This window comes from Talpa occidentalis, unplaced genomic scaffold (genome assembly GCF_014898055.3).
Source record: "Talpa occidentalis isolate TD23 unplaced genomic scaffold, MPIMG_talOcc4v2.1, whole genome shotgun sequence".
Taxonomy (NCBI): Eukaryota; Metazoa; Chordata; class Mammalia; order Eulipotyphla; family Talpidae; genus Talpa; species Talpa occidentalis.
This window is the reverse complement of record NW_026555331.1, coordinates 139,790,885-139,814,469: the sequence shown is the minus strand read 5'-3', so window position 1 is coordinate 139,814,469 and position 23,585 is coordinate 139,790,885. Positions and strand designations below refer to the sequence as shown.

At 45.8% G+C, this 23,585-nt stretch overlaps 1 protein-coding gene and 1 long non-coding RNA gene across 7 annotated transcripts in view; one reads left to right on the top strand and one right to left on the bottom strand.

Moving 5' to 3' along the window:
• MKLN1 (muskelin 1) overlaps positions 1-10,779 on the bottom strand; it is a 279,842-nt gene extending 269,063 nt beyond the window's left edge. The window contains exon 1 of the mRNA XM_037513287.2: positions 10,675-10,779. The gene's annotated coding sequence lies outside the window, so the exon portion shown is untranslated. The remainder of the gene's footprint in view (positions 1-10,674) is intronic.
• A 2,151-nt stretch (positions 10,780-12,930) lies between these two features.
• LOC119247014 (uncharacterized) overlaps positions 12,931-23,585 on the top strand; it is a 157,168-nt gene continuing 146,513 nt past the window's right edge. For all 6 annotated transcript variants that reach the window (XR_008550858.1, XR_008550859.1, XR_008550861.1 and 3 more), the window contains exon 1: positions 12,931-13,163. This is a non-coding gene — a long non-coding RNA (uncharacterized LOC119247014). The remainder of the gene's footprint in view (positions 13,164-23,585) is intronic.

Sequence of the window (23,585 nt, the reverse complement as noted above, 5' to 3'; positions counted from 1 at the left end):
TTCTTCTTCAACAGCCACATCGATCTTTTTTTAGATGCCCCCTTCTCTTCAGTGATTTTATAAGAATTTAAACTTCACATTATTTTACCCCTCTTAAGCTTTCTTCCCTGGTTCCTGGCCAGACAGCATCTCACGTCCATATTTTCCCTTAACTTGTTCAAGTCTTCTTTGTGTCAGGCTAGCAAGTGCTGAATGGCCTTCTGTGGCTATTACAAATTCAAGGATGCCGTGGTCACTTATTTTAAGTTGTCTGTCACTTCCACTTCACCAACCCATTCTTCTTAGCTGGTATGAATTAAGCATTGAATAGTACCTCTTCAATAAGCAATTAGCTTAAATTTAAGTCATGCCAACTTTATTCGCTGCTCACTTTTCAGCAGAATGAGCTTGTCAGTAGATGTTGAAGTTCTCTATTACCCCTGTATCATGCCCCGTTGCCAATAATTTTGTCATTTGTATTGGGAAAGCATTATTGATGTTGCCATAACAGGCTCACAAGGCATGCTAGAACCGGTTGACAATACATGGCCAGTGGAGAGAGCATGAGCCACTAGGGCGGGGAGAAATACACCAAGGGCCGTGAATACAGAAGCTGACTTGGGTGAGGGCAGCTGGGCTGCACAAGACCTGATGTCTCATAGCAAGCTGAAAGTTATTACTACTAAGCAGTCGAGCAGGAAGGGTAAAGTACCTGTGCACCGTAATTTAAGATCACAGCAGGGGTGTGGGCAGCAGAATACAGCCCTCTGGGGAAGAAAGCTGGTCAGAGACAAGCTAACCAAGATATTAGAGTCATCATATAGGCCAGGGTTCCAGAGAGGGTCCACATTTATAGGAAGACTGGAATGCAATGCAGAATAATCTGACTGAAGGTGTGGAGGTCAAGGTGAAAGGCCGGCACTGCGATATATAGGAATGGGAAGCATAACAGGAGAGATCTGTAGGGGTCTGAGGCACAGCTGACCTGGCTGGAAGGAAGCAAGATGCTGGGGCTGATCCTGATGATACACTTTCTCCCCAGTCCGTACTGGTGTTTAAGTAAGGGAGGTTAGAGAGCTGAACCTGTAGGTGGAGCTCCTTAGACAATCCAGCAGCTGGTTACTAGGGGAGACAAAGGCAGGACAGCTCGCCAGGTGCTTTACTGTATACTTCTGTGACATGTCACTTCTGCTTTTATTTCCACAAATATGTGCTCTACAAGTCGTCAGTCCCCAGGCTTTTGGCTCTAAAAATGATTGTATGTGTTAAGTTCTTGACTACAAGGTTACTCTGCTTTGTCTTTATGTGTTTCTTTTGTATGTATTTTATACCTTCATGCTGGCGTTATACAACATTTGCCATTCACTGATCATTTACCACTACAGGTACCACGCTAGCTGATTTACATGCACTATCTTATTTAATGCCCACATCCTCCTTGACAGGCAGGTGTTATTTATCCACATTTTAAAAACATGAAGTTTATGTAATCAGCCCAAGGTCATACAGCTGGGACACAAAAGCGCTCAAATTTCAACTTAGCGTTGTCTAACTACTGTTGCTTCAAATGATGACATACATATTGTGATATATTCAAATAATTCTTACTGACACAAGTTATTAGATTTTTCATCAATGGACGGATGGATGGATGGATGGATGGATGGATGGATGGATGGATGGATGGATCTATCTGTCTGTCTATCTATTGATCTTCTCCTACCCTCTTTCATTTCTAATTTTTTAAGACTTAATACTGTACTATGTAAGAATTAGAACATTTTAAGAACTTAGTGGAAGAATTAATGCAGTTTTGATAAATCCTCTCTTGGTTTGGGCACTTATAAAATTCAGTAGTGAGAATTTTTCAGTGTATTCTTTAAAGATGTTACTTTCATGCACATTGATTCATTATAAGGAAGAGAAGGGGCAAAGTGTTAAATTAATGCTGAACTGAGCAGATATACTTTATCCCAAATAAGTAAACTGTAGGTAAATGTATTTCTATATTCAAATAAATTTGACAAGTTAAAATTAAAAGGTATACACGAAACATTATTTTCTTCAGAAGTCCACATCTGAAAATCTTTCTCATGACTTGAACCTCATGTTTGTATAAATCAGAAGTTGCCAAATTACTGTCCCTGGGCCAAATCCAACCCACACCCTTTTTTGTATGGCCTGTGAGCTAAGAATTGTTTTCACATTTTCAAATAGCTGAAAAAGATCAAAAGAAGAATGATATTATGTGACATATATTTTATATGAAACTCCAATTTCAGAATCCATAAAGTTTTATTGGAACATGGCCACTCTTGTTTTCTACAAGTGTGGCAGAGTTGAGTAGTTGGAACAGACTTTATGTCCACAAAGTTTAAAATATTTCCTTTCTGGCCTTTTACAGAAAAAGTTTGCTACCTCTGGTCTAACTAAATAATACAGGATGTTATACCATTTAAAATATTACTTAAATGACATTTATTATTTTCATTTCTAATTCAAGGACCTTGGACCAAAAGGTCATGGCATGTCTTTTGCTATGTAGAATGTTTTCATTTTCTCAGGGACAAAGTCAAAACCCTTTTTCCTTTGGTTTTCTCTATAGTCTCCCCTGATCACTGCTGTACTTTTCTGCAGAAACAATAATTTACAGAGAAGCTGATGGTTTCTCTAAGAGATGATACGTCTCTTCCTGACAAAGTCATCTTTCCCTTTGATGGGAAACTGGGGCTGAGCATCCTTAGGGGTGCTTAAGTGTATTCCAGAACTGTAGTGGCACTGAAATGGATTCTCCAGACTCCATCAAGTGATTCAAGGCAGGATGATGGAGTCAAATTGATGAGGAAGGGCAAATTGCTCTTTTTGTCATCACTCAGGACCTAAATAAAGACAACAATCACTCAGAATGACCAGACACAGGTGAATATTACTTATAATGGTTTCAGGAGGCATTTAACATCTCAATAGCACGGCATTGTGAGAGCTCAATCACTGTTAGCTCAAGAGTAAAACAAAGGGAGCAGATTCTTATTTTTCCTGAGTCAAGTTTGGCTTGTGGTAAAGTTCAAGGGAATCCGTTTTAGTTATTTTTGAGACCCAAAGATACATTTCATTCTATTCCATTCTCTCTTCCCCTGCCACCCCACAGCACCCTCTATCTCTCTGTATCTCTGTATCTCTGTCTTTCTCTCCAATTTCACAAAAGTTTATGAATCGTTTATTATGTGTGAGGCAAGCCCTGAGAATAAAAAAATAAATGAAATAACCCCGTTTCTGAAGGACCCTAGGGTTTAAGAGAGATACAAATTATAAGGTTCTTCTGAGACCTTTTGGGAGCATTTAACATGAGTTGATTCTCCTTAACAATTTCTCCTTAACAAATTCTCCTCTTGGTTACTTTGACCCCATAGTCTCCTGGTTTTGTTTTTCTGATTTTTGACTTACAGTCTCCATTGCCAGCTCTCTCTCTTTTTTAATCCAATATCTGAACGACCCAATGTTAGTCCTGGACCTACTGTACTTCTGGTTCTATTTACCCTCCTAAGGTGGATAGAATTTATTAATCCAGTGCTAGCAGCTCTTCTGCGCTTCAGACCCATGTTACATATTCGCAGTAAAGATCTCCATTTACACAGCTTTTGATCCACCCTGCCATTCTGTTACTATTCCAGGAGTCTCCATCTTAGAAGATGACACCTGTGTTCATGCATTTGATCTTGGAAGAACTCTTAAGTCAATGACTTCTCTCTCCATAATCCACCATTTCAATTCAAACGTCAAGTTCTTTAGAATAATTCTTGACTCCAATCATTTCCTTCCTGTGAATGCTACTAACTTAGTCTCTCACAAGAATCTTTGATATTCCTTCTCAACTGGTTTCTCCACATCTGCTTTTGTGCTCTATTTTATCTTCTGGTAGATAATGTTTTACACACAGAGGTAAACACTCTTTTAAAAAAAACCACATTTCTAGCCAAACACAAACAGTGTTCTTCATCTTACTTTTTTTTTAACTTCGCAATGTATCATGAAGGTTTTTTCACATCAGTACACCTAGAACTACCTCAGCTTTTCACAGCTGTCACTCACTTGTACAATTGTACCATGACTTATTTAGTCACACCTCTATCCATGGGTCGGTAAGCTGTTTTCAGTCTAACTATTATTAATAATGCTTCAATGAAGATCTTAGAACAGTCATCCTTCGATATAGAAGTGAACCTGTCTATTGGATAAATATTTAAAAGTGGAATTGCTAGGTCAAAGGCTTTCTACAGTTAAAAAATTGATAAATATTGCCAGCTTGCCCTTCACAGAAATTGTAACAACTTTCATTGGTACTGAGAATGTAATAAAGTGCTGGCTTCCCAGTCTAGCAAACCAAGTATGCTATTAAACTTTTTCATTTGTGTCAACTGATATGTTAAAAAAAGTACCTCTCATTGCAGCTGTAATTTGCACATCCCTTGTTATGAAAAAGGGTGAGCATTTTTATGTATTTTAAAGATCATTCTGTATTTCCATGACTCTATATTTGTTGACCTTTGGCCCAGCATCCCAGGGTTGTTTGATGTTTTTCTTATTGATTGGTAGTAATGCTTTGATTTTTTCTTAAATAATCTATTTCCAGGGTCTTTCAGATATCCTAGTATTTTTCAAAGTCACAATTTAGCTACTTTTTCCTAACAATAAGTGATCATCAAGTGCGAACTGCATTTTAGGGAAGCCCACATTAAGAGCTCACAGGTAGAGGTTACAGATTGATTTGTGGAAGTACTGACTTTCTGATAATAGCTTGACAAGATGGCCTTATACCTATACCTCTACTATCTCATTTAATTTTACCGACAGCCATGTGAGACATGTATTGCTGTTAACCACAAAGTGAAGCTCTGAGCATCTCAATGTCCAGGGTACACAGGTAGTACCTCTTCTACTTCTGGAATCTTAAAAGCGTAGTTAGTAGGCCATCATCAGTGCTGCACAACCACACCAGTTTTTGATGCTTGATGACTCTAATTTCTCATAACCTATCAGCCCTCTCCTTTTCCTTCTGCAAACATCCAATGAACATTTTTAAGTACTTGCCTTCATGGGGTTTATGTTTTAGAGGGGGTCTGAACTGTAAGCAACAAAACCAAATAGTGATATTGTTTTGCTATCATGAAAAAAAATGCATGGGGTGGTTGGGAAGGTGAACGGAGAGGGATATGTTAGGCAAAGTGGTCAAGAAGGGCCTCTTTGAAGAAGTGGCATTTAAACAGAGATTAGAATGACCAAAGCGTATTACAAGAAATGAAAGTGTCTGGGGTAAGCCCTTTGAAACAAGAGCAAATCCATAGCATTTGAGGAATAGAAAAAAAAGTTAGTGTGAGAGCAGGCAGGGGAGTGGTGGGATCCGATACTGAAGGTGGTCTGGGCTGCTGCCACATCGGGCTTTCTAGGCTGGCCAAGGAGTCTGGACTTTCCCCAAGTACAATCAGAAGACATGGTAGGCTTCCAACAAGCAAAGCAATATGATCTGATGTATATTTTTGATTAATGTCACTCTAGCTGTGCTGTAAAGAATAGAGGCGAGAGTGGAAGTAGGAAAAGCAATGAGAAAGCTGTTACAAGAACACAGAAGATGGTGTGTGTATTAGGGTGGTAGCGGTGGAGACAGAAGATAGACTTTTGGAAAGTTTTTGAAGGTAGCGTTGACCTGAAATTCCTCATGGACTGGATGTGAGAGCTGAGGGAAGAGGAAGAGTCAGGGATGTTTCCATGCTTTTTGCTTGAACATTGGGAGGATGGTGATGGCATTTCATTTGACAGAGAAGGGTTGAAGAACCAAGTTGTGTCACTGTATCATTTCCTTCTTTCCTTATACAGCCTTAACTTCATGTACCCATGATCTTATTCCCTCCACAACATCTTTATTTTCCTTCCTTCCTTGCCCTTTAGTCCTTCTTATCCAAAAGAATCTCCTCTACACTCATCCATTAGTCAATCCACTGCAATCTGGTTACTATCCCACATCCCAATAAATTCCTCCTTGCCAGCCACAACAATAACCTCCTTGTTGCTCAATCCAAGGACTTTTCATTTTTCTTGACCTTTCCTTAGCATTTAATTCTGTTGACATTTCCTCCCTTGGCTTCTGGGAAAAGACTTGTTCCTAATCCTACCTCTCTGAACGTTCTTCCCCTGTATCTTCATTTCCTCATGTTTTAAATGTTTCCTCACCTGTTCAAATGTTTGCAGAGTGTTCCTGAATTTCGCGCACCTACTCCGCTCCTTTTCTTTAAGCTCTCATCCCCATGCTTATTCCGATGACACCAGCACAGATCTCTCTCCTGAGTTCTAGACTCCTTGCTCAGTACATGTGGACAGCTTCATTATAGTATCCTGAGGACTTCAAACTCAGAGTGTTTAAAAATAAACTATTCACCTTCTCTTCCCACCTACATTTCCTCCTAAGTCCCCATCTTGGTGAATAGGACCACCGTTCTCCATTCACCTAAGCCATTAATCTCCCCCTGTTCCTTAATCCTAAATATAAAATTAGTAAGACGATGTCCTTAATATTTCTTAAATCCTTCCCTTTTCTCCATTTCCATTCTTGCTGCCTTGTTTTAGATAGCTATCATTTCTTTCTTACAATGCTAAAGCAGTCTTCTAACTTATAGTGTTACACTAATAAATTCCCCAAACTGGAATGATCTTTCCAAAATGGACATCTCATCACTCATGGTGTTCCTTCACTGTCCTCAGGATAACTTGAAACTTCTTAGGAAGACACACAGACATCTTACAACATAAGACCTTGCTGGGTATAACCTTTGAACTTCTGCCATGCACTCAAAAGGTATTTACTTGCCCATAGACAAAAGACTGGATAAAGAAATTGTGGTATATATACTCAATGGAATACTACCCAGCTATTAAAAAAAGACGAGATCGTGCCTTTTAGGGCAAAATGGACGGATATTGAGGTGACTGGGCTATGTGAAATAAGTCAGAAAGTGAAAGACAATGATAGAATGGATTCTGCCATTTGTAGGCTATAAATAACTGAACAAAACAAACTGGCAAAACACAACAAAATAACTCTTAGGTTCTGTGAAAATTACAGGGTTACCAGTAGGGGGTGGCAGCCGAGTAAGGGGAGTAAGGTGATCCTGCATTGGTGTGGGAGTTTGGGTGGAGGGCAAGTGAAACATGCATACATGTTGAGGTGTAATGCTGTGCTCTCCTCTTATGTATTTTTGTAAATGAATGACAAGTCAATAGACTTTTTTTTTTTTTTTTTTTTTTGTGGGACCCTCGCTGGCGGCCAGGGAACGAACCGGCGCTATAGAGGCCGCGGGCAGCCTCTCAGCCCAGCACTCAACCGCTGCTCCACCAGGGGAGGCCCAAGTCAATACACTTTTGATGGAAAAGGAAATATATTGATCGAGAACCTCCTGCTTGCTGGGCACTGTCCTTCAACCTCAACTCTCTGGACATCCCTTTTTACCTCTAGGACTTTACACACAGTACTTTCTTTGCCTGGAATGCATTTCTTTTTAACCTCTCCACTTGCCTGGCTTGCTTCTCCTTATCCTTTAGAATTCATGTGTGAATTCATCCTCTCTGTTTAGGAATCCTGATTATGCCCAGTTAGGATTAATGCAACTTCATCGAGTTCCTTTGTTGATATCATCTCATTGCTGTGTTATCAACTTGGAACTCATCTGTCTCATTATGAGATAAGGCGCCAACTGTCTTATTCATCTTGGTCGTGTCAGGGCCTGGTACTGTGCCTGACACACAGCAGGAACTCAGTCATCAAAAATTAAAGTGATAGAATTGGATTTCAAAATCAGGTGTTTTCTCCCTGGCGCAAACCTCTCATTTCTTCATGCTACTTTTTTTTTTTTTTTTTTAAAAGAGGCATGTATTATTTATTTATTTGTTTATTTATTTATTTATGCAAGCACTGGGTACAGTCAGAAGCGCGGGAAGGTGAGAGAATTCACCAGAGCCAGAGCGGGGAGCAGAGCAGGCAGAAGGACTGAAGTACACTGCTGAGGGGAGCAGCGGGCGGCAGGGGAGGTCTGCACGCCATGTGGGACCCTCCTCTGGTGGCCGGGGAGCAGCCGGGAATCGAACCGGCACCGCAGAGGCCGCGGGCAGCTTCGCAACCCAGCGCTCAACCGCTGAGCCACTGGGGAGGCCCATGCTACTTTTTTTTTAACATTTTGAATATAAAATATTTGAAAACCTGTGCTAGATGTATATTTGCTTATCACTAATTAAAGCTCCCTGTGGATTCAGTTGATTATTTCTTATGCAGTCCCTCCTCATCACGCCACCATTTACTCATCAAAGTACTTGGGTTAACTAAATTAAAATAATTGAAAGACCTTTCTACACACTTTTATATACTTTCTGTCTTTTATCTGGATGCTTCCACAACACCACCAGGTAAGCAGTAAAAAGTACATTGGGAGTAAATTAGAGTTTATTGACTGTCTGGCAACTGACACCAAAAATTGATGCCTCAAGAGCCTATCATTTCCCCCATGGTATCTATGGATAGATATTAAAGTTTCAGTGTTAAAATTTAACATTACAAAATCCAGCTGAAATTGAAATTTTTATGTAGTGAGTTCAATATAATCACAGAAAGTTGTCAGTAGAAGGGATCATAGAGATTCTTCAGGCCAGCACTTTGGCTAAGCTTCCAATGGGGAAACAGACACGAGAACTGTTAGGGCTCCCTCCAAGGTCACCCAGTCTGTAGATGGTTCCCCATGTTCAGTCTCACTTTTCAAGGCATCCTTTTATTTTCCATCTAAATAAATTAGCAACATCAGACCCACCTAACTATTTACATAGTGTTTATCTTGATATTGCCTTTGCCATATGTTTGTTATAAAGAAGAAGGAAATGAAAAATAAAAGCAGGCTGTTTTGTCCAGGGTCATAGGGGAATTGGTAAAAGAGACAATTAGTACGGAAAGGGATGGCTGCTATTCTGTAGTGTAGCCTTGTAATCACACTCTGTTCTCTGAGTGCCCCAATGCTAACCCAAGCGTATCTGTCCTCCTGGGGCCTGGAGTCCATTCAGTTCTATGCCTTATTTAGTCTTAATGATTTCCCCAGCTTCAATGTGCATTTTGTATGTGTTGTGTTTCATTTTAGAAATATCATCCTTAAATCTACTCTCTACTTGAGTTTGCTTTAGTTCTAAGGCTGAGGAATGAAGAATCTAGGTAAAAGGAAGGATGATGGATTATTCTAGGCTTTACCTTTCAAAAATAGTTCCTTAAGTGGCAACTGGCAGTCGATTCCTCAAAGGATGACGTTTTCCATGGGAATTAGAATTTAATTGGGATAATTCATTTTCACGGAAAGCACAGATTTCTTTCCAAGGGGATCAGTGTGATAATGTTTTACCAGCTAGTGCTACGAGACCAAATATAAACCAGTTCTGAGAAACAGGAAGTGAACCTGACTGGTCTAGTCTGCGTGTCCCTGGCAGTGACGCACATACAGAAATCGAATTAGGAAAACAAGATATGTGGGTGTGAGGCAATCGACAATAACCCAGGATGCTACAACACAAGCAAGAACGCCTTTCACCAAATGCCATTCATTTTAATAACACCCTGAGAAGTTTGATTTCCACAGAACATGCTAGTGATTAGAGAGCAGGATGAGCTATAGTTCCCTAGCAACAGCATGTGCTTTTGAGACAGTCATTGGCCTTTCAGTTAATCCCGCCAACCCCTTACTTCTAAATGTATGACTGACATTAAAAAAAAAAAAAAAAATGCTTTACAAAGTGGTTTGAAATTAGCTTGAGCAAAATGGAAAAGGAATAAAAATTAAAAGTAAAAAGTTGCCCTGAGAATTGCATTCAGTTAAAGGAAGCACCCAGCCAGTCCCTGTAGGCTCTCTCTCAGGTCTGATTCTGAATCCCCTAGGGGTAAAGGGCAATGGAGGTGAAATTGTTCAGCGTTTAAGGTTTAAGGCAGTCCCCTCATCCAACATGAAGCAGTACTGTATCCTCTCTGAGACTCACAGGCTGAAAGAGGGGTGAACAGCAGTCTGGGCAGTTCGGGTGGGGCAGAAGCTGACAGGGGGTTTGGGTGGGAGGGAATATAACATATAGTTTTCTTTCTTCTTTAAACAGCATAGATTACTCTGGTGAAAGGAGCTTGGGGAAGGAGGGTGGTGAGGGGAAGTTATTTTTCCTATCGATTGTTTAATTGCACCAGAAGCTGTGTGTCCGAGGCTGCTGGCCAAAAGCGTTATTTTCGAGGCTAAAGTGAGATTGGGCAGGTTTCCCATCCCTGCCCCTGGTGTTAAACAAGACAACCCAGAAAGCACAGCCAGGCTATAGGAATTTGGAATATGTTGACTTTTGCTAGTCGGCTGCACCCTAAAGCGCCAGGACCCTATGCCTCACGCAGCCTGAATCATTGCCTCTAGCTCTCCCCGGGTTGGGGACGAACAGCTCCTCGGTGTAGCCTGGGTCAAATGCGGGGCATTATTCGCATGATAATTATTGCTGCGTATGGCTGGTCCTCATTATGCCAGGGTCCCTTTCAGCTGGACATCTGGGCCCCTTCAGTTTGGCCCGGGGACTCCTAGTTCTCCCTGCCTCCCCACCTAACCCCCCTGCGCGCTCCCTTCCCAAGGCGACCACCTGCGCCGCCCCACTTACCATCTGCCCCGCGGGGAGGGCCCCCCGAAGTAGCGGAGCCCTCCCTGCTCCCGGGCGGCTCTGGGGGAGCTCGGTGTTTGCCTCCAGCCCTTCGCTACCGGAGAGATCAGGTTCCTCCCCTCCTCCCCTCCAGCTCCGGCCGCCGCCTCCTTGCATGACACAGCAGAACCGCAGCTGCCGCAGCAAGTCCCAACCATCCGCCCAGGAAGCGCCGCGACCCGGACTCCGGAGGGGCGGAGGGGGGGCAAGGCAGGGGCCACAGCCTGGGGGGGTTCTTGCCCCCTCTTGGTACCACACATTCCTTTCCCCCAGCCCAGGGGCACGAGAGCAAAATGAAGCTAAAGCCGACCAGGCCGAGCCACTGAGATACGCTGGGGCTTGGCGTCAGATGGGATGGGACCAGAGGGAGGGTGTGCAGGAGACCCATTAGGGGCAGGACACGGCAGGTAAAAGAGGGGAAGAAGAGGCCGAGAAGCCAAGGGCCAGACTGTGGAGGAGAATAAAGGAGGTCAAAGAGAGGTAAGGAGGAAGAGTTATGAGAAGGGAGACTGATCTGGGAAAGGGGTGGGGGGTGCAGGGGAGGAAGGACTAGGAAGGAGTATCTGGGGAAAGGCCTGACCAAGTACCCAGGCAGAAAGGGGACTGAGCTGGAAGGCCAAGACTGAGAAGGGAAAGGGGTGGAGGAAGCAGGCATTCGACAGGCAGTAATTGGGGGACATATTGTAGATTTCCAAGGGAGATCATGCATCATGGCTGGTGAGGTAAACTGACGAGGTGGAAAGAGATGGCTCGGGCAAAGCCACAGGAAAGGGTGAGCTTCATCCCACTCTTCAGTTTCCTGCCAAGTTATTCATAATTCTGCCAATCCGTGCAGGGAATTTTCCTTATAAATGGGAAGGTATGAACTCAAACATTGAAATAGCTGCTTCACTGAGATTTACAGGATAAAATCTTCAAGGTCCACAAGAAACTTCAAGGCATAAGCTCACGAAGGGGTGGGGATGCCATCGTGAGAGCTCTCCAAACTGACGTGGCCACTTCCACACATCACTGGACTGGGCTAAGTCTGTCAAAGTGTGTGTGAAATGTTTCAGTTAAATGCTATAGGAATGGTGGCGAAATTATTGGTTCAAAATAGCTTTAGAACGCACACTTTTCTTTTACTTGCTCTCCTTGAGGGCATCTACGTATATAATTTCCAGGAGCTAATACGGACGGTATAATTTGAGGGAAAATGCTTCCCTGATTATTTGCTTTGCCACCAAACACACACCACGCACTTTCCAGCAGACCAGCTGCTGCTCACCCTTTGAGAGAATGTGGTCAGAAAAGTAATACAAAAACTGCCACTTTGGTTTTTGTCTGTGTCTTCCAGGTCATATCTTCGTACCTCACTTCCTGACACAAACAAGTTTTCACTGTTGTCAGCAACAAAGCCCGAATATAGCTGCGGAAGAGAAAAACTGCATTGCATTTTGCCTCCTGCAAGCCTCATCAACAGTTACCGGAGGAATGTAATTCCAGAGAGCTTTAACGCTGGTGATGGTAATTATGTATCAAATGCCTGATTCTATTTCTGTTATTATTGTTTTTTTGTCTTTTTTTTTTTTTTTTTGCCTCAGAGCTGGCTGAACTTGCAGAGGGACCAATCCGGTTTTTCTTTTTGACTTTGTAAAATTTAATCATCCCTGATAGAAAACTCTCTGCTCTTGGGGAGGGGAATAAAGTAGGAGCCACGAAATGTCATTTTAAACCGAGCGTGGGTTTTGTGACTGTAGGGAAGGATTTGAGGACGCTCCTGCTGTTGGTTTTCCTATGTAATGAGCAAAGACTACACGCACGCACAGACGCCACAGCCCCCCCCGGATGCTGTGGGCCCCTTATCTGGGCTTCTGCAGCTCCAGAAGCCCCTTCGGGATGCCGCGAGGGGCTCTCGGTGGGTGGTGGTTCGAACGCAGCGGCCGCCGCCAGTCCAGCCGCGGCTGCTGCTGTTGTTGCTGCTGCAGTCACGTGGGCGCCCCTTTAAGTTTCCATAGAGAGGCCTCTCCGGTGTCACATGATGGACATGATATAATGAAACAACATTGTGAGAGGGAAGCATTAGGGGAGCCCACGGCTACAAAAACAAGTGAGTGAGAAGAGGTGGGAGGAAGAGAAACTACGCCACCTCCCCAGCAGCCGGGGCGCGCGCAGCAGCCAGAGGGGAGCAGTGGGCGCCGCCGCCGGGGAGGGGGGGGCAGGGAGCGGGGGGTCCTCCGCCCCGGCCGGGGCCCCCCGCCGCCCACCGCCCAGAGGACAACTTTGAGCCGGCTGCCTCCGCGGGCGCTGCACCTGTCTCCGGAGCCTGCATCGCTCCTCGCGATGATCCAGGGAAATTCTAGAAGAATATGCTCCACAAATATACATGCGCATCATTTTCCCCCTTGCGCCTCGCTCCGGAGGAGGGAGAGAGAAAGGGATTTAGGCGGCAGCGTGTGGCCAGCGCCAAGGTAAGTTCTGTGGGGGGGGAGAGTCGGCCCAGCAGGACTTTGGGGTGGGCATTTTGTGCTCCGTGGAGCCCCCCCGGGGGGCGCACGGGGCGTCCCCTTGCTGCGGGCGAGGCGGGTGGCTCCCACGGTCCATCCGAGTCATTTCCACGGTGGACTCTGCTCTGTCCTCCGCCCGGGCTCCCCGGGGCCGCTGGCCGCGCGCGGAGGGGGGCCGCCGGTCCCGACCGGGATGTTGGGGCGCCGGGCAAGGCAAGGTAGGGGTGCTGGCGTTCGCCGGGAATGCCGAGGCGGTTTCGCCATGTTTGTGTTGCTACGAGCACTTTTTTTCCCCTGTGAGGTGGCCTGATGCCACATGGCTCCTCCGGAGCTGCTGCCGGGCTGAGCGTGTGTTTTTTTCAATGTCCGCATTCCAGCTAATGTTGCGCAGATAAAATTCAAACTTGAGGTAAACAGAGGAGGAGGAGGAGAGGAGGCGAGGAGGGAGGGGGGGTGACTTTCCATTTCGAGATTCCACCTCTTCTCTCCGAGGAGACCAACATCCCGGACCTCGAGAGCGAGCACACGCCCCGCTCTCCCACGTACCCCACCTTTGCTGCCGGTGAGAAATAAGGCTGGGGGCGGTGCTGCTTCCAGAGGACGCGGCGTCAGAGGAAAACCCCCCTGGCACGGGGCCTTCGCTGGCTCCCTCTTTTCTCGGGAGGGTCGGAGGATGCCTGGACTGCTCCGGAGACGGCGCTCCCGGGCGGGGCGAGGGGTGCCGGTCCCCTTCGCGCCCCTACTTCAGGGTGCCGGACGGTCGCGGTGCCTCCCCACCCCGGAGCAGGTTCCAGAAGGGCTGGGTGGGTCGCCAGGTCTCCCGAGGGCGGGTGCGTAGCAGGCGCGGGGTGGGCATTTCTGGCTCGTAAGTCCCGAATTTGGTGGGACGCCGTGGAGCGCCTGGGCGCGAGCGCCGGGGCCGAGCTGCGTGGTTTTTTCTTTTGCGAAATAGAAGAGTCGAGACTCTTTTCTCAACTGCGTGTTTAAAGAACGGATTCAGCTCGCAGCCGGGCGCACGGGGGAGCGGGGCTGCTTCAGGCTGAGGGTGAGCTTCGTCATGGGGAAAACCAGGGTGCTGACAGCTGGCGGCTTCTCCCCCCCAAGGGGGAGGTGGGCCGGGGGGCCGAGGGGGTGGCGTCCCGCGGGGCGGGCGCCGGGGCGCGCGAGGGTCCGCAGCCCGGGCCGCCGGGGCGCGCGAGGGTGGTCTGCGGAGGCGCCGGAGGTGCGGGATGCGAGCGAAGTGCGCAGCGGAGTCGTGACGGGGCCGCCGCGCGGCGGCCGGGGGCGGGGGGCCCTGGGGGCGCGGGGGTTCGCCGGCGGGGCCGCCGCGCCGCGCGGGCCGACCCCCGAGCCGGGGCGACGCCTTTATTCCCAGCGGCGGCCGGAGCCGGGCGCCTCCCACGCAGGGCGGGCGCCCGGGGCGCGGTGGGTGCGCACCCCCGGGCGCTCTCCCGGGAGACCGTTTCCGGGCGGGTCCCCAGCCAGGAGCGAGGGCTGTAAACAGGGTGGCGCCCTCTGCCCTCCCGCCCCCAGCCTGCCGGGGCGCGCGGCCGGCGGCGCCCGGGGCGGCGGAGGCGCGGCCGCGGCGCTGGGCAGTGGCGGCGGGGGCGCGCCCGCTCCCCGCCGCCCCCGCGCGCCCCCGCCGCCCGGCCGGCCCGCCCGCCGCCTCTGTTTTTGTTTTGATGGAGCCCGCGTGCAGCTGGCGCGTGTCGAGTCACGTGCCGTGGGCGGGCGGGGGCCGGGGCGCGGGAGACCGGGGCGCCGTGACGCACGCGCTTGGGGCCCGGCGCCCGCGCAGGGACAGCGGCTGCGGGGCTGGGGCGAGGGGGGCGTGTGCCCCGGACCCCGCCGGGGGGCGCCGGCTGGCAGCTCCGGCGCAGGTGGGCTTCGTGGCGCCTGCTCTGGGCCGCGGGGTCGGCGCGCGTGGGTGCAGGTCCCCCGCACTTTGGCGTGCGGCGTCACAGCATCCAGGCGAGCCTCGTCCGTGTGCTGGGAGGCGCGGGGGGGGGGGCGCCCTGCGCGCAGATTCGGCAGGAAAAGCCACGCAACTTGCGGGTGTAGCTCCGGGGGCAGAGAGACCTGCCCGTGGTTCTCCGGCCTGGCTGCGCAGCCGGCCACCGGGCAGCTTTGGAAACAGTCCCGCCGCACCGCTCAGTCCCAGACCTGGTGAACCTAAATCCAAATATGGCGTGGACTTTTTTTTTTTTTTTTTTTTTTTTTAAAAAACCTCCATCAGTATTTTTGGTGCGTAGCAAGGGTGAGAAGTAATAGAGGTAGCCAGTTTGCTAGGATGATGGTGCTAAACCCATCCATCTTAAAGCTGAAATAGTGAAAATAGTTGAAGTAGCCGACAGGTCCTGGTCTGTCTCTGGGTGCCGTTGCTGTCTCCCGGGCATTGTGGCTACGCAGACACGGAGGAGCTTGATGAAACATTGGATTCCTCATTTTGCTGTTGGTGAAATGGGAGGGCAGGAGGTTTAGAACTGACCAGCGATGATCCGAAGCTGGTACTCAGGGAGGCCGACTCGAGAATCCAGCCTTTGAGCCATTACACACATGTCTTGTTGGAAATACCTTTACCTAAAGGCCAGACTTGTGTGAATACGGCTGGATGTCTGCGTGAGAGCCAGGCGGTGTATGTGCGTTTGTGTGTGTTACCTGGGAAGTTTTGCTTGTACGAGAGGAAGGGTTATCGCTTGGTGAATTTGTAACGAGCACCGAACATTTTCAGTAAGTTTTTGGTGAGGAGAGGGATCCCAGTAACTGGAACAGATTAAATGGGCTGTTTTTTTGGGGTTTTTTTTTTTTTTTTTGGCTCTGAAAATGGAACATAATGTCAAGTGAAGAAGCCAGAGGCAGGTTATATTCCAAGGGTTTGTAGGAGCAGCCACAGAAGTCCCTGAAGTTGCTGGACAGGATGCAATTTCGGTGGTCATCCCGCAGCCTGAAGCCAGAAGTGCAGGGCAGTATAGGGAGTAACAGAAAATTCTGCCTGAAAAGTTTTGGGGGGGCAGGGGGAGCCTACTCTGGTCTGGAGTAGAGAGGCTTTGCTTTTACAGCTTTCCTCTTCCTTTATTTCACTTGTCTCCTGTTCAGGTAAACTTTCAATAGGAATATTTAGAATTGGGGGTGATCTATTTGTTTTGAAACTCTGTATAGTGAAACCGTCTCTTAGACTCTTCATAGAAAACTCACAGGAGACGGGTTTCCCCCTGAAAACAGCGGATTCCAAATACAGTATTTCTGTGACCAATAAATATTAATGGTACAGTGTCACAGATTTCTTTGCATTCCTACTGTTGATTGCTGTATGTTCAATGTTCAAGGGAGAGATACTGTTTACCAAGTTTCACGGTTTTGCCTTTTTCCTTACTTGCAGTTTTGGTGAGGAGGGTTTATGGACCCACTGATGCAAACCTGACTAACCCTGTCTGCGGTCTGACATTCCTCATTCCTCTTCACACACACACACCCCGCTCCATGTGCATCCCCATCCTTGTTGATCACCAGAACCTTTTTCTTCCAGCATTGCCAAACCAGGCACCGTCCCTTTGCAGAGCTCTGCCTAGGTTGTTGTTCTGTTTCTTGGGTACCTCCTTCAGGAAATTTCCCCTCAGAAAACTTTAAGAAATACCCTCCTTTTGTTACTTCTGCATCTTGTACTACCTATCTCACTGCATGACGCACCATATTGTGTTTGTCTACATGTTAGACACCCCTGCTAAACTGAGCTCATCAAAAGTGGAAGTGGTGATTTGTGTGTGTGTGTCACTGGCACCCAGTAGGTGCTTGAGTTCATTGTATTGGTGCGAATTGAGTTTGAGTTACATTGTTTGTGCTTGTGTTGCCTGTATGGTCATCCTGAACTGTCCTCAACCTCAGCTATTAGGTTAAAAGCATTTTCTCCTGGTGCAGAAAATGCAGACTATTTGCAACACATCCCTGTAAAAGGAATAGGCAGGGAGGGGCCAAGTGTTGTCAGTTTTACTTGTTTTTCAACTTCATAATTATCCAGCTGCACAGTATGCATTTTCTGGGTTACTAATATGCACTGTTAGAGATGCTCAGCATTAGAGATGCTCAACATGGTCGCTTTTCAGCTTATTTGGGAAGGAAGAAATGGGGTTATGTAACTGATGGACAGAATGTTGTGCATTACAGCTGAGTACAGGTGCTTCATCATGTTTTGCTACATGTTATTTTCAGGTTTAGTATTACAGTGGTACTTGGAGAATAGCACCCCCTGAAGCTTTTGGAGATAAAAGAAGTATAATGATATATTTATCATAATTTACAAGTGATAGCACCTTGCCACTTGAGGATGTTGAGCACTTCACATGTGGCCAGCCTGACAATGGAACTGAATTTCTAATCAATTTAAATAAAAATAGACACAAGCACTGGAGAATTTGCTTATGTTTAAGCCTAGCGTTTGACAGTTAAACATTTAAGCTAAGGCATTTTGATTTGAAAAGAAAAATCTTTATTCATGTTCTAGGGCTTAACATCGTGCTTTCTGTTCATAGCTTATATATAAAGTGTTCACTGGGTGAGAGTTCTCCTAGGTGAGGCTTCCTATTAGTATTTGTTCTGTGAGCTCTGCACGTCGTTCATGTAGTCTCTTTTACAGGCACACAGTCAGGTGATTATGAATAATTGTAAGTCAAATGATTTTGAGCCCTTGGCACCATGCTTTCTGTTCATAGGTTATGTATAAGGTGTTCACTGGGTGAGGGTTCTCCTAGGTGAGGCTTCCTATTAGTATTTGTTCTGTGAGCTTTGCATGTCGTTCATGTAGTCTCTTTTACAGGCACACAGTCAGGTGATTATGAATAATTGTTAAGTCAAATGATTTTGAGCCCTTGGCATCCACACTCACCGGCGGTCCCAAAAGCTTAATCAGTGTTTTCCTAAGGCAGAGAACAGGCACTCTGGTTTTCCTGCTGGCCATTGTAGCTCCAGGGCTCAGTACAGTGCCTGACACATAGTGAGTACTCAGGGCTGAAGAGATAAATATTCAGGTCATTTAACCCCTTTAATTTGCTTCAGAGAGGCGGAAGAGCAGGGCCGAGTACCAGTAACCATACAGAATTTTTAGCTCTTCTAAGGGTGCAGCCTCTCCAGGGGGCTTCTTTGTTTACTCAGTGACTTTGATTTCTTTCCTATGTAGTTCTTCTCTGATGACAGACTGAGAAAGTTACAAGATAGGGCGCTTGTCTCCCACAGAGAACATTGAAGCGACTGTTTATTGTCTTACATACTCGGTCAGGATTCTTCAGGAAAATAAAATCACGCACTGAACTATGTTAGAAGATTTTTAGCTTGTCAAATCACAGGTAATTGGACACATTAATGGGGTCAGAAATAAAGGACAGAAAATAACCTCCAGTGTGGCATGACTTGGAGAAAACAGCTTCCATATGAGTAACAGGAATGGAAACATTTATTTCTTAGACCTCTAAATCTCAGTCTGTGGTAATCCTAACACCCAAGCTATAAACTTCTCAAAGAGGATATTAAAAATGTAAATAGAAACAGATGTTTCGTTGTGTGGATAACCACTACTAGACTTTGAAATATTTACATGAAAAGGTATAGGATATGTCAAACATCTGTTAAAATGAGAGCTCCTGGCAGAAAACTGTTGATCTTATTTTGTGTGGTGGAGGGTCCATTGTCAGGGTGATGATCTGCAGTAATTTGTGGTCTAGTCCTTGTGGAAGACGTTGCGTAGCCTGCCCTCGGTGCTGTGCGTCAGCCTTACCTTCTTCCTGGTGGTCTGCTGTGTGGCTGGTTCTGATGTGACTGGACGGTCAGTCTGTCCTTGTTCCTAGGACACAGGGTAGCTTCCTATCATTCTGCTGCTGCATTTCGCAACCGAAGACCTATCTTATACTGCGGCAAGTAAGACATGATTAAAAACATAAATTTGTTGCTCAAAAAAGGTCAGAGGATACATTCCATTATAAAATGTGAATTTTTTTTTTTGTGTGTGAAACTTTTTAAAGCCATTTCTGGTCTCTTAGTTCCTTCTGATGACATTTCAAACACCTTTAGTGTGACCCTCATTGATGGAGCAAAAAATTTTAAGAAACTATCAGCTACCAACATAAATTCCTGCTGTTCGCCCCAAAACCAAACCCAAACACAGGTGGAACAAGACAAAACTCTCTCTTGCTATCAACAACAAAAGCTACCCCAACGATCAAGAAAATAAAAAAAGCCTGAGAGATTTAGGTTGTTGCTCTTATGAAAAGGTTAATAGTGTGACTTATTTGGATATTAAATATACATTACTTAGGACAAAAATTTATATCTGTCTATTCAGCAATGATACAAGAATCAATGCAGTAGGTCAAAATGGTTTTGCCTACAAGATCCTATGGGGCAACTTGGGTTCAGGTGTATAGTTAGACTATTAAAGGTTTATTGAGAACTGTCTCTAGTGACCTTGTCACTAACCTGGTGAAAGAATTGAAGGAAGTTTCTGACCTCATTTCTTTCTCATTGGGGAGTGGTTGGATTGGATCAGAATGTGCCACAGAATCACTGTGGGCTTTTTAAATCCTGGATTGCTGGACCCCACCCTAGAGTTTCTGCCTCTGTATGTTGATGACTCGCCTTGTAATCTGCATTTCCTGCAAGTTTCCAGGGGATGCTGTTGTTGCTGGTCAGAGAAACACATTTTGAGAACTATTGGGTTAGACGTAAAGTTCTATGATTTTATGCCCATTTGTCCCCTTTCAGTTGCAGCAGGATTTTTTTTTAAAGTTATTTCATTATTTAAAGATTGCTGAGTGGCAAATTGTCTTGCAAGTTTAAAATGAATTAAAATAATTTTACCTTGATAGTTTCTTGAGAATTCCATATATTTTGCAAAAAACCTTGGGTCTCTTACAACTCAGCTTGCATATTCTTACTTAACTAGAGACGTCGTCCATGGTTAAAATATGCTGAAATGTTTCTGGCCTTATTACATGGCAACTCTCTGCTACTCCTTATAATCCAAAATATGTATCACACTTTAACCAAATGCCTTTTCATATGCAACTACAGAATGCAGTGTAGCACATGATGTAATTATAGGCTCACTCTGTAAAATGGTTCACATGAGATACTTGTCTTAGTTAAAACCCCGTGCCTGGTCTCCATCGTAGGCTTTCATAGCCGTAACCTGGACGGTGCCTGAAGTGCATGCCTCACAGAAGGGTCAGGAAAGAGATAGGAGATCCATGACAGGGTTGAAGAGTGAGTCAGGGCACAGCTATTCCCTAATTTGAAGACTTCAGGGAACAGTAAGGGTGTTGCAGCTTTTAAATGAAGTGGTTCTGGGCTGAGATCTGGTAGGGAGGTGGTGCAGATATTGTGAAAGAGATGTCATGTGCAGCCTTTAAAGAGCACGGCCTCAGGGCCTCCCCTGGTGGCGCAGCGGTTGAGCGCTGGGTTGCGAAGCTGCCCACAGCCGCTGCAGCTCCGGTTCGATCCCCGGCTGCTCCCCGGCCACCAGAGGAGGGTCCCACATGGCTCGCAGACCTCTCCTGCCGCCCACTGCTCCCCTCAGCAGTGTACTTCGGTCCTTCTGCCTGCTCTGTTCCCCGCTCTGGCTCTGGTAATTCTGTCACCCTCCCGTGCTTCTGACTGTACCCAGTGCTTGTATAAATAAATAAATCTTAAAAAAAAAAAAAATAAAGAGCACGGCCTCAGTTCTGACCCAATGGTAATATTATTTGGGGAGGGGAGGGGAGATGCCAAGGCATTCTGACAGGTGGTGCTCTGGAAGTGTTCCAGATTAAACTAGATTCCCAGGTGCCAGGAGTCAGATGGATTCAAGGTTTGAGGTGAGTTGAAATGTTGTTCAAGTAGGTGAATTAGAGAAGGAAGAAGAGTAGGATTTGGGAAAAATGACATTAGTTGACCACAATTAAATGGATACAAAAATAAATTAAAATATTAAAATAAAATAGAAGATGGTGGGAGTAGGGAATGGGAGGGTGAAAATGAAAGATTTTAAGTTTTTAAAGCTGATAAGTTTTTTCATGTGTGTATGTCAAAACTAGTTAATGGCACAGGAGTCTGTATTAGAAAATAAGTTTTTATTTTCATTTCCGGTTAGCTACTGCAAACCATCCCCAGATGCTATTTATTATTTGACTTCCATCAAATGCCTTTCCAGAGTTATGCCCAGAATTCATGCAGTGCTTGCTTTTTTTTTTTTTCCAAGATTGCTTTATGATCATTAGCTAGTGTAAATCAAATCCCTGGGAGGCACACGTGCTACTTATTACTAGGTGTGTTTTATAGATTACCCAATCATGTGGGTAACCCAGGCCACAAAGCTGGGCTGACATGTCCCATCAACTAGCTGCCGGTTTATCTTGAATTTCTTTGCTTTCCAGTTGCTTTTATAAAATGTTTGACCTTCCAGTCTTCGAGTTGATTTAGCATCCATATAATAGCTGGTAGGCTCTTTCACGGATCCAGCTGTGGATTTTGATCTACTCTTCATTTCTTTGAAAAGAATGACGTGTGATCTGCTGCTGAGCTCTGCGGTCATTTCTTGACTCAATTATCTGTCATCATCTTCGTAACTAAACCTGAGAAACGGCTTTGAATTCTTCAGACTTGACAGTTTGAGGCCAGACTTGGCAGCCTCTGTGACAGAGTTTTGGGGATGAGACCCATGGGGCTGTTCCGGGATGGGATTCTTGCCCCAAGTCTTTCTTGGAATCCCTCACCCCCACCCCATCACCTCCCCAATTCCTCAGGATCTTTAACAGGCTTGTTGGACTTGAGAGATTAGTTGACATTTAATGTTTTCTTTCTGTTCAGCCGCACTGGCCTTGCCACCTCTCTTCCAACTCCTGACACTTCTGTTCCCCTCAGCCAGGCTGCTGAGCTGCTCATCCTGACTCTGATTGGCCAGAGTTCCCTTGTGGTTTTGCTTTTTTGGTCCTACCACCACATTTTCCTCCTCTTCCTTTTCCCATCAGGAGTTGTCTGTCTGTGCTGTGGCTGATCTTCAGTTTGGTGGGAAGAAGGTTAAGGTCAATACGGTTAATAGCTGTAACGCTAAGTGGCCGCTTACTCTGGAGACGGTGCTGGTGCTTTCCTCTCACCGGATTCCAGTTTCCACTAGCGACAGAATCTTGGGACAGTGTCTGTATCTGTGCCTTCGACTGCTCATCTGTGAAATGAAGGTTTGATGGAGTAAGGTGTTTCTGGCCCTACTTGCTGGGGTTTTTGAGTGTGTTCACGCCAAGGTATGATTGTAACCCCCTCCCCCCCACGGGAGTACTTTAGCTTTTTGAGAGCCCTACCTGTTAATAAAGACTGGTCTCTGTGAAGGGGTGTTGCTTTGAGACCCAGGGTCAGCAGACCCAGGACTCCCCTAAATTAGATTGTCAGCTGGGTGTCAGGTCCTGTTTCTCCTTTAGGAGTTAGGAATGGGTCTCAAGGGTGCCCTTCTCCACGCTTGTTCTGTTTACCTCAGGTGATTATCAGTGAACCTGAGTGTCCACTTTGGACAGATTGTTGACTCCTAGTTGTAGGTTGTGCTGCAACTCATTAAAAAAAATGCTGCATCAGGTCTTCCACGAAATCATACATAGTGCCTGTTCTGCCCTTGAGCGCTCATTTCCTATTTCTAGGGGGATTTTTGTTAGTATTGAATCTTGTCTTAATGTCCACAACTACGTCAGGCTTCTTATCTATTCATTGTCAAGGCCACTGGCAATTGTTTGCTTTCTGCTTTTAGATGGAGCCTGCATCGTTGCACATACTGTCCATTTTCTAAAAATCTATGATTATCTTTTTCTGTTTCTTTATGTTTCCAGAGAGATTAATCATTGCCATGCAAGGAGTGCTTACTTAACCAGCTTTGTCCTTAGTGTTACACATCTTCCTTCAGCTTTCCTATTTTCTAGCTTGAATATTTTTTAGCAGTGTTGAATACCTACTTTTTAGAGGCTTTATCCCAAAAGAATTTGTGATAACTTCAGTTTTTAATGATTATTTCCTGAAAGTGCAGGCACTTGATAGCAACAAGTGAAAAGTATTTTTAAATTGTTACTCACAGTCCCTCTTTGGGTTTTGTCTTTAAAGTCTGTGGTCTATTTTTTATGCCTTTTAGTTTGTGAAATATTACCGCGTCTGCTCTGTTTGTAGGCTTCTATTTTGGGGGTGGGGGAGAAAAAAGACATCAGAACCCTCCTTTGCTCCCTCTTCTAAAGGTTTGAAATTTCTGCTCCTAATTTAATTCTTCTGAAAAGAAACGTAATTTGCCCTTTGCCATGTATCTTTGTTACTACCTAACTAGCAGTTTCAAACAAGCAAGTTTATAGACTTAATGAATCCAGTACCCTATTTATAGTCATTTCATATCATCTG